The following is a 10,035-nucleotide window of genomic DNA, read 5'->3' on the forward strand; positions in this document are numbered from 1 at the left end:
AAAAAAAAAATAGGCACCAGCTCTAAACTGGGAGTCATATTGTCATGAACCAGCATATCCGGCTATTGTTTTTGTTGTAGACCAACAAATGGCCACACATTGACTTTTTAACCTTCCACAGTAATCCTAACACAAAAAGGGAAGCAATAAGTTTGTAACTGACAACAATCCTATTGGGTGAATGTCCTCATCACTATGACATTTGCTCTAAGTGTCAAAATCTGATTTTTGAACATTCCCATAGCTGTTGACTTCTGACAGCATTAAATCTTTCCATATCACTGCCTTTTTTTAAAAAGAAATTTTACTTTTGTGATTTCATGGAAATTTCATGGGTTCTGAACAAATAATTGTCATGATCAGTTCTATTCTAAACTTTCTTTATTTTGAAATCAGCCATGGATACCCCAAAATCTTCCCATAAAAGGAAATAGAAGTGATGAGTTATTGAAGTGAAGTGTCTGTTATGCATGAAACTTTTCACTGCCATTGGAGGGCAGTGCATCAAGGAAGAAAGTAAGGGAGCTAAAATGTGTCTAAAAATAAAGATAAGTTTTAACACAAGCACATGGTGTAGCTAAACCGGTTGCAAAACCCCTCCTGCCACACCCCCATTCCCTGCCTCCCCCACCCTCACACACAGACACACACACACACAGGCATTTAGGTCCACACAAATTCATAGCTGTTAAGATACTAAATGCTGGTAGCCAGTATGTATGTCACATATAGTATATTTTGCTAGTGCTGCATATAATTCCTTCTTGAATGTTAGACATTGATTCATTCACTGTCTTTACCCACGTATTACTATACAGGAAAGCTCCCAGCATACTCCCATGGCAGAGAAGAAGGCAGGGAAACACCCTGCACAGGTCACCAGTCCATCACAGGGCTAACACAGATAGACACACACTCACACTCCCATTCACACCTATGGGCAATTTAGAGTCTCCAATCCACCTGACTTGCTTTTTGTTTTTCGACTGTGGGAGGAAACTGGAACTCGGGGAGAACATGGAAACTCCTAAATGTTTTACCAAAATAGTATGTTGTAACACACAGTTCCAGTGTCTCTCAACCATTTACTCAATCATTGTAATGTGTAATCATTTATTTTTTGAATCTGTCTCCTTGTAATTATTTGCCCAATCTGAGAGGTGCACAAAAGGGCAGGGACAACAATTAGCACACATGTTCTTGTACAGTGTGACTGAAATGATGGCAAAATGTAAACTGCCAGGAAAGGAATAGGGATGAAGCTTTTGTTTCACAAATGAAATGAAATTAGCTATTCTTCGACCTACTGTGATATGAAATTGTGCTTTTTTTTCTGAAACTTATATCCAAAGAAACAATCAGACACATTTGTATTCATGCATTTATTGACCTACATTTTCAATTTTAGAAGCATTTATAAAATGTATACAATGATGACATACAATTGAACAACAAAATAAATTCTGGACCAAAAAAGAATTCCAGCATGGAATTACTGGAATTTAAAGTTAAAATAGTACTAACAATGCATTCTAAACACAACAGCTGTTCTCTAGAAAGTTCTCTAGAGGTGACCTTGTTTTGTTCATCAGGGCATAGATAATAGGATTAAACAAGGCTGAGCTATTTGAGAAGAAGGCAGGAACAGTCATGGCTGTGGCTGAGAACGCAGCTCCCTTGTTGAAAAAGATCCATGCAGCAAAGCTTGCATATGGGGTCCAGGCAACCAGGAAGCCCAAGACCATCAGGATGCACATGCGTGTCACTTCCTTCTCAGCTTTTTGGGTGGATACGGAGTCCTGCTGCTGAGCTGCAGCCTGAAAATCAAGTCACCATTAGTTATTCTCTGTATTTTCTGGTTATTACGTGAAGTTACTGGCACACTTTAAAAATCTAAATGCTGGCGTGTTGGCAACTAAGTCACATTTTGTGTAAACTACGTAAATATCATGCACTGCTTTTGTTAGGCACTGCTATTTGATTTCCTGTCTAATGTTAATAGTTTTATATAGTTTTAGATCTCAGATATGATGTCATTTAACTGTCCTAATTCTAGAGTCAGCAGTACAAGTCTTCACTGGTTTTGATAGCTGTTTGTTATGTTTGTTTATTTTACAACACTTTGTAACTCTGATTAGAAAGGTTTTGCTCAAATATACAGTAAATATAATTTGGTATTATAGCATGTTGGACATATTCTCTCTGCTATTGCAATACTGGTATGCTCAAAATAATCTATGTTTGGGGTCTTAAATACAAATCTTGCATACAAAGGAATCACTAATATACACAGGTCTACATCTCCACTAAACCCACCACTGCCCTTCCTCCCACCTCCCTCACCACCTGCCTCCAGGACATCAGGAGCTGGATGAGCAGGAACGTTTTGAAGCTCAATGGCAGCAAAACTGAGGCCCTGCTCATTGGCTCCAAAACCACCCTTTCCAAAGCCCAAAACACCAAAGCCCTAAACATCATCATTGATGGCTTCCCTGTACCCCTCTCCAGCCAAGTCAAGAGCCTCGGTGTCATTCTGGATAGCACCCTTTCCTTTGCACCTCACATAAAAAACATCACCCGGATTGCTTTCTTCCACCTTTGCAACATTTCCAGACTCCGCCCATCCCTGTCTCAATCTCCACTGAAGTCTTGGTCCACGCATTCGTCACATCCCAGATTGACTACTGTAATGCTGTTCTCTCTGGCCTTCCCACCAAACTGCTTAACAGGCTTCAAATCATTCAGAACTCGGCTGCCTGGATCATTACCCGCACCAGATCATCCGACCACATCACCCCCATTCTCATCCAACTACACTGGCTCCCTGTTCAATACTGGATTGACTATAACAACCTTCTGCTCACCTTCAAAGCCCTCCACAGCCTCTTTCTGACCTCCTCCAGGATTACATCCCCTCCTGCTCCCTGCGCTCATCCTCAGCTGGTCTTCTGACCATCCCCACCTCACACCTCAGCACCATGGGTGCTAGGGCTTTCAGCTGCACTGCTCCCAGGCTTTGGAACTCTCTGCCCCCACACATTCGACAGTCTGACACTATAACAGCATTCAAATCCCACCTCAAAACTCACCTGTTCAAACTGGCCTACTCACTGTAATGCTCATCATACTGTGCGTTTGCCTTATATCCTTACAGTGTTACTGTTTTTACTCCCCCTCCTATACGTGTCTGCCCACCTTATGTCACTTGTTTTGTTTTGTCTATGCTGGTGTCTTTGCCATGTTTCGCTGTTTTTACCCATTCGAGTATGTTTCTTTTTATGCATTGTAAGGCAACCTTGGGTGTTCTGAAAGGCGCCCTCAAATAAAATGTATTATTATTATTATTATTATTATTATATGCTAAATAAATTTGCAATTATTGAGTCAAATTTAAGCATCAGTCTTTGCTTTGTAGGGCTATTGGACTTCAGTAAATGTCTTACCGCCTTCACTGTGCACACTAGGTTTCCATAAGTGAAAAAAAATGGTGGAGACGGGAACACAGAAGTGGCAGCTGAACATGTACATGACGTATGACTCGTTGTTGAAGCCTGGGGCCTGAGTGTAGTAGTCAGGTCCACAGGAACACTGCATACCCTCTGGAATATACCTGTGAATATAAGACATACAACCTTGGATGCAAACTGTAAAATATTTACAGTACATAATCTAAACTTTTTTTTGTTTTTTTTGTTATATCTTTACACATAGTCATTGGCATCGCTATTGGTCAATCACTGAAAACAAATGTAATTGATCAAAAACAAATGTAGCAGTGATGGTAATTAATCATTTGCAATAATGGCATATGTATAAAGAATTCAAAAATCACAGTAAAAACAGATCACTATGTAAGTAACATGAAAAAAATATCTGCATTATCCATATTTCATATAATAATGATGATTTTTCTTCTTGAATGCCTATGAGCAGACTGTCAGCAGACTAAAGTGTGGCTGGGCCCAGTCTTGGTGATCACGTGTCTGAGAAACATAACATCATTTGGTGTAGCACAAGGAAGCTGTCTTGGTCCCCTTCTCTTTTCTCTATACATGCTACCTTTCCATAACTATGCAGATGACACCCAGTTATATATTTTAGTCGAGCCAAACAACCCTAATGCCCTATGCTCCTAATCTACTTGTATGTCTGCAATTAACAAATGGATGAACATCAATTTCTTGAAAATAAATGAAGAAAAGACTGAGATACTAGGACCTAAATTTAAAGGGACATCCTCTCAAAGGGTTGGAAGTCCGACTTCTCAGGTGAAATCTGAAGTGAAAAGTCTTGGTATACTCTTAGACTCAGATTTATGTTTTTAAACATTACATTAACGCTGTGAGCAAGACAGTTAATCCACACCTTCATCTCTGATAGATTGTACTACTGTAGTGCTATTTTTTGCTGGTCTGCCCAAAACACCCCTTGTCAGACTTCAGCTGGTTCAAAATACTGTTGCCAGACTTTTAACAAAAAGGAGATAGAGAGAGCATATTACTCCTGTTTTACCCACACTACACTGGCTCCCTGTGCCTTTTACAATTGATTTTAAGGTCCTTTTACATTTTTTAAAGCTTTGAACAGTGTAGCATCTTAGCTTCTTATATATCAGATTCCTTGTCTGTTTATGTACCACCCAGAGGACTCAGAACCTCTGAAGCTAAGCTTTTAAATGTTCCTAGGTCCAGTCAGCAGAAATATGGGGAGGCGTCCTTGGAAGAGTGTGGGACTGTAAAATTATAGGTGTGGTGACACTTCCTCAGAGAATTGTGGGATGGTGAGCATCAAAAAATTCCAAGCAAAGTGATGAGAGAGGCAGCGCCCAAAGTAGAGCTCAAGTCTACTTGCAAATTTCAGGTATCTGGAGCAAGTGTTAACAGATAGAATGGCAGGTGTCTGTTTGATCTATGTCTGCTCATAAAACATGCCCATACGAGTTCTACCTGTCTGTCCAGAACATTTCAGAAAAAACACTTGTATGTATTTATAAGCTAAGAATTTCTCAATCGAGAATTTATTTAGAAACAACCCTAATACCAACAAATTCGCCTACAACCTTGACCAGCCAACAAGAGGAGGAACAGCACAGGTGGAGGCCATGAACCAGGTGAATGCACATCCTACAAAAGCGTGGCTGGCTGTAAATTTGAAACTACCCATGGGCTTGCAGACCACAATGTATCTCTCAATAGCTAGAACCACGAGAGACCACAGAGAAACTTGACCTGTTGATAAAAAAGAGATAGAACAAAAGTTGTGATGAAAAACCTTAAAACCATGCTCTCTATTATACCAACTTAGAGTTAATTCAACCTTTTGAATTCTATAGTCTGAGAGAAGTTTATTCTTGTGATCAGTCATGGAAATTCAGTTACTAGAGAACCTATAAGACATTGTGTTTAGATGCAATGTAAACATGTGATAAATGTGAGTAAATATCCTTTTTTCTAAAGCTTACCTCCAAGTGTTGCCATGAAGCCTTCAATAGCACAGCCCAATGGTCCCAAAGAAAAATAGCCTGTGAGGGAAGTATATAAGGTGACTGTGAACCCAAAGCACACCATGATCGTTCCAGCCACAGCCAAGCTGACCAGGATAAAGTTGAGAGGTTGCTGGAGCTTTTTGTTTTGAGCTGTGACCAGCAGCGTCAGAACATTGATGGGGAGGCCAGTACAGATCAGGAAGAACATGTAGACAGCAAGTACTGTAGTTTGAATTGCCATGGATCTGCCAGGTAGTACTGTGGATATTCAAAAGGGCTCCTGACAAGCCCAGTCATGTTGTTCATGGGGATGTAGAAGTTCTTGCCCTCTGTGCCGTTCTCCATCTTTTCACGTGAGGATTGTGATTGGCAGAATAGGATAACCTGTGAACAATGTCACTGCAGCCAAGGGTCTGCTGGTGATGCTGCAGCTATGATTATATAGCCCACTAAGCAGACATAGTGGATAGAGGATACTTGGAAAGAGGATTTGAATGAGGATTTGCACAGACCATGTATAATCACTTGTTATGCACATCAGAGAAGAGTTTAAACTTTTTTGTATTTATTTTACTTACTTACTTAATTAATTACTTACTTACTTACTTACTGTTGTCTTGTCATCCTGTTGTCTTGGAATCATGAATGCCTCTAAAGAGCAAATGATAGTAGAGAATGATCTGTATACCCCACACTTAATTCAACAAACTAATTCAGTATAAGACATCCTTTGAATGAGTTCAGTGAGTTGAGTTTCAAACTTGAGGAGTGTTCAGAATTTGTGGAAGACAGGAGTTTTAATTGAAAAATGGGTTTATGACCTCAACACCATCAACACAAGAAGACTGATTGAAAAGTGTAATTTGATTAGGTCACCAGCCAATTAGTTTGGAAGCAACTAACCATTTCTTAAAAGGATTAAATTGAGCAGTTTAGGAGGCAAGAAGACATGTTGTTGGTGTAACACCAACATTAGTATTAGACAGCGTGTTTTGTATTTTTGTTTGTTTGTTTAATAGCTAGATAGATAGATAGATAGATAGATAGACAGATAGATAGACAGATAGATAGATACAAGGGCGTAGAATTGGGTAGGGACGGTAGGGACGTGTCCCTACCAATATCAAGCGACTCTGAAATGTCCCTAGCAATTATTTTGATTGACAATAAACGTTGTTTTGTCCGTCAGTGTCTAGTCAATGTTAACAGATCGCGTTCTCTACTACGAGTCCCGCTGCATTGGTGTGTCCCGCGTCGGCATAGCAACGGACGCTGTAACGAAACTTTAGTATAACAGCTGTTTTAGAATGTTATTGCGTCACCCGGACAAATATTGGCGTGACACCGCCTCCCTAACCCCCCCAAAAAATCGCTGATTGGCTTTGCCATTTCTTGCTAACGTATGAAATGCTGTGGGCAAGAAGAGCCAAAGCTCTGCCTACCGGCGAGCATGCGAGTGAAGACTCCATGCTATTTTATATTAGTAACAGTTGTGTTTAGCCATTAAAGTTAGTTTATTTAAGTACCGTGTCGCGTGCGTCTGTGACGAGTGACGACCGTAAGTAGCCTACATGTCACAAGTGAGATTGAACAATGCTGATGTTGCCACACTGGACAACACTGATGTAAAACAAATATGCCAACAGTTCATCTCTGTTAATGACAGGCGTAGGCATGTGTTTGACTCAGCTGTTTGTATGTAGGGTTTGGATATAGTTTACAATAACTTATTATTATTATTATTATTTTAAATGTAAATACAGATCGTTGGTTTGAATAGGCAACAGTACTACAGTACCTGCCTTAAAACAAAATGTGCTCTTCAAAGTCCCATTCAGCTGGCAAATTTGAGTAAAGGATTCATTAATGTGCTACACCCCTGTGTCTGTGTGTCTGTTAATGAGTGTATTGGCTACCATAACTATCTAGATCAGTGGTTCTCAATGTGGGGTCCGGGGACCACCAGCGGTCCTTGAGGGGGTTCCAGGGGGTCCCCAGCAAATTGATGAATTGTTAAACTTCAGCATTATTTAATTTACAAATAGTTAACACAATTACAGAATGTAGAAGAATGACTGTTTTGATCTTAGTTTCACTGTTATCTCTCTACCTACAATACAGACAGTCATGGGATTCTGGATCAAAATCATATCTAACAATAAAAGTATTCTCAGATTTGGGTCCGAGAGACAAAATCTCATCAAATGGGGGTCCGTGGCTCTAATGTGGACTAAACTAGGGGTCCTCGATATGAAAAAGGTTGAGAATCACTGATCTAGATGACAATGGCGGTCAGAAGTCTATCATAAATGTAAAATTCCTCAGCTTCCAGTGGGGGTTACATCCCCTCCGGACCTCCCCCATTTGTGTCCCTACCAATGTCAAAATCAAACCTACGCCCTTGGATAGATAGATAGATAGATAGATAGATAGATAGATAGATAGATAGATGCAAGGAAGCTGTAGTATGTAGGGTTATAACTGTTAAATAACATGGATAATTAAAATAAGCACATTTAAATAAATATAACAAAAATAAAAAATAAAAATAAAAACATAAATAAGAGCCAATGAAAGTGTGGAGAAAGCCTTGTACATGTCACACTGATGGGTTTCGGACATCTTAATACAAATCTACAAAGGCTTTTAAAAACAACATTCAGAGATGAGAGATGGTTTTTAGTTGTATTTTGATAAACAATGTCAGCATATTCCAAAATAGGTAATAAGAGTTGTGTAACAAGTTTTTTCCTGACATTGGAAGAAAAACAGTGTTTAGTGCGACAGAATCGATGTGTGATCTAAATGAGAGGTCTGAGTCTAGGAAAACACCAAGATATTTTATAGAGTCACCTTGTGTAAGAAGGGAGCCACTTGGAGTGGCGTACATCTTCTGGAACTATGTCACTGAAAAATATCTGAAAAGACCAAATCAATTCAAATTAGAAAATTACATTATAATAGCATATGCCTTGTAAGCACATTCTGTTTTTCTTTCCTAATGTTCACATGACATTTCTCAATGGTTTGGATAATGAAAAACATTCATTGACATTTGTGGTTAGTCAATGTTTATGTAGATGTTGCTCATTACAATAGGCTACTTTACTATTAGAGAATCAAGGCTACTTTCTACTTGGGCTTGTATAATATGATTTTATAATTATACAAATTATAATTATACAAATGTGTTTATTATAGCAATCACAACTTGCCCCCAGGGTATTACTTGAAACCAAGAGTTAAAAGAATAATTCCAGATAATGCATATCGGATGTTCTGTAAATACGATCAGCCTACTGGGAAAAAACGTTCACATCAACTTCAAAGTGGTAATTACAAATAGAATATGTGGGAATTTTTTGCGGGCTCTGTTATCTCCCACCGGGTGTCACAAATTTAGGAAGTGTGTTGACACAAGTGGTAAACATAGCAGGGAATCTTAAATTAATCTTAAATTTATAAATAGGCCTACAAATGATGTGGGTGTTCGAATGAGTAAAACACGTCAAGAACGCTCCTGAGCTGAAGCAACGAAAGCCTGTTGTTACGCATGTTCCAAACACACCAGAAAACCGGCTTCCCTTGAAGCAAATAACAAAGTGTGTGAGCAATGCTAAAAAATGGGCTATTATAACAGAAATGTTATGATAATTGTTCAATCGCAGCTATTTACAGACATGTTTAACTGCAGTGTGAGTGCTATTGCGTTGAAAGGATGTATTTTAACCACTTTTTGGATTCAACTGTTAAAGAAAATTTTGAACACAAATAACTTGATGATGACAAAAGCTAGGAAAATAAGGCCCAGGTTGAAATATATATTATTAATATATACAAATGCAAGTTTGGGAGTAAGGTTATTGTCCTTGAAAGTTCACCATCAAAATTGAATAATTCTTCACACCATTAGCTATTCTCTTAATTGATTTAGCTGAACTAACTACAAGACTATTAAAGCAACATAACAAATATATTTTAAATATTACACCCATTAGAGCAACATAAATATTTCACAAGCACACTTGTAGATGTATCGGAGATCATTGTATGGGCAATAGTGAAGGCTAATAGTCTGCTTGATGGGGGGCTGAGGTTTATCCAGTAAGAAGCTTACTGTTTGGTCAGGCAGCACGAATGGCTCAGAGTTCTTGAAGTGATACCCATCTCAGCAGGTCATTGCTCTCTGTGTTCCCAAATAATAACAAGCTTTAGAACAATAAATCACTGTTTAACTTTCAGTATAGCACTATACGATTAATGCATAAAATTACGAAAAGGCAACATTCACAAAAACAAAATAATTTTCGTTGGTCCATCACATCACTGTGCCTTGCTAACAGCCATCTGCAACAACATTTCAGACCTTGTGAAAGGAGTCAACAAGTCCTAAAAGTTAATCCTCTAATCTTTTGGCCATTGTCTTCTTATGACCACAGAATAGCATGCATAGTTGCAAGTAATCTAGTATAATGTGCATTTAACTTGATATGTTGCACAAATACACCTATTAACAAGTAAACTTGTAGAGATTGTAGGGAGAATGTTGA

General features: G+C 38.8%; 1 long non-coding RNA gene and 1 pseudogene across 2 annotated transcripts; both read right to left on the reverse strand.

Moving 5' to 3' along the window:
• Nucleotides 1-1,478: 1,478 nt before the first annotated feature.
• On the reverse strand, nt 1,479-5,830 carry LOC139916590 (green-sensitive opsin-like; annotated as a pseudogene). The gene is made up of 4 exons (XR_013504857.1): nt 5,462-5,830; nt 5,060-5,228; nt 3,444-3,610; nt 1,479-1,817 (listed from the first exon to the last, which is right to left on the reverse strand). The product of XR_013504857.1 is annotated as a green-sensitive opsin-like (transcript).
• Nucleotides 5,831-6,099: 269 nt separating this feature from the next.
• On the reverse strand, nt 6,100-9,649 carry LOC144539310 (uncharacterized). Its single transcript, XR_013504858.1, has 3 exons — nt 9,603-9,649; nt 8,339-8,403; nt 6,100-6,136 (listed from the first exon to the last, which is right to left on the reverse strand). It is a non-coding gene; the product is annotated as an uncharacterized LOC144539310 (long non-coding RNA).
• Nucleotides 9,650-10,035: the final 386 nt, after the last annotated feature.

The sequence above is a fragment of the Centroberyx gerrardi genome, chromosome 5, assembly GCF_048128805.1.
Source record: "Centroberyx gerrardi isolate f3 chromosome 5, fCenGer3.hap1.cur.20231027, whole genome shotgun sequence".
Lineage (NCBI taxonomy): Eukaryota > Metazoa > Chordata > Actinopteri > Beryciformes > Berycidae > Centroberyx > Centroberyx gerrardi.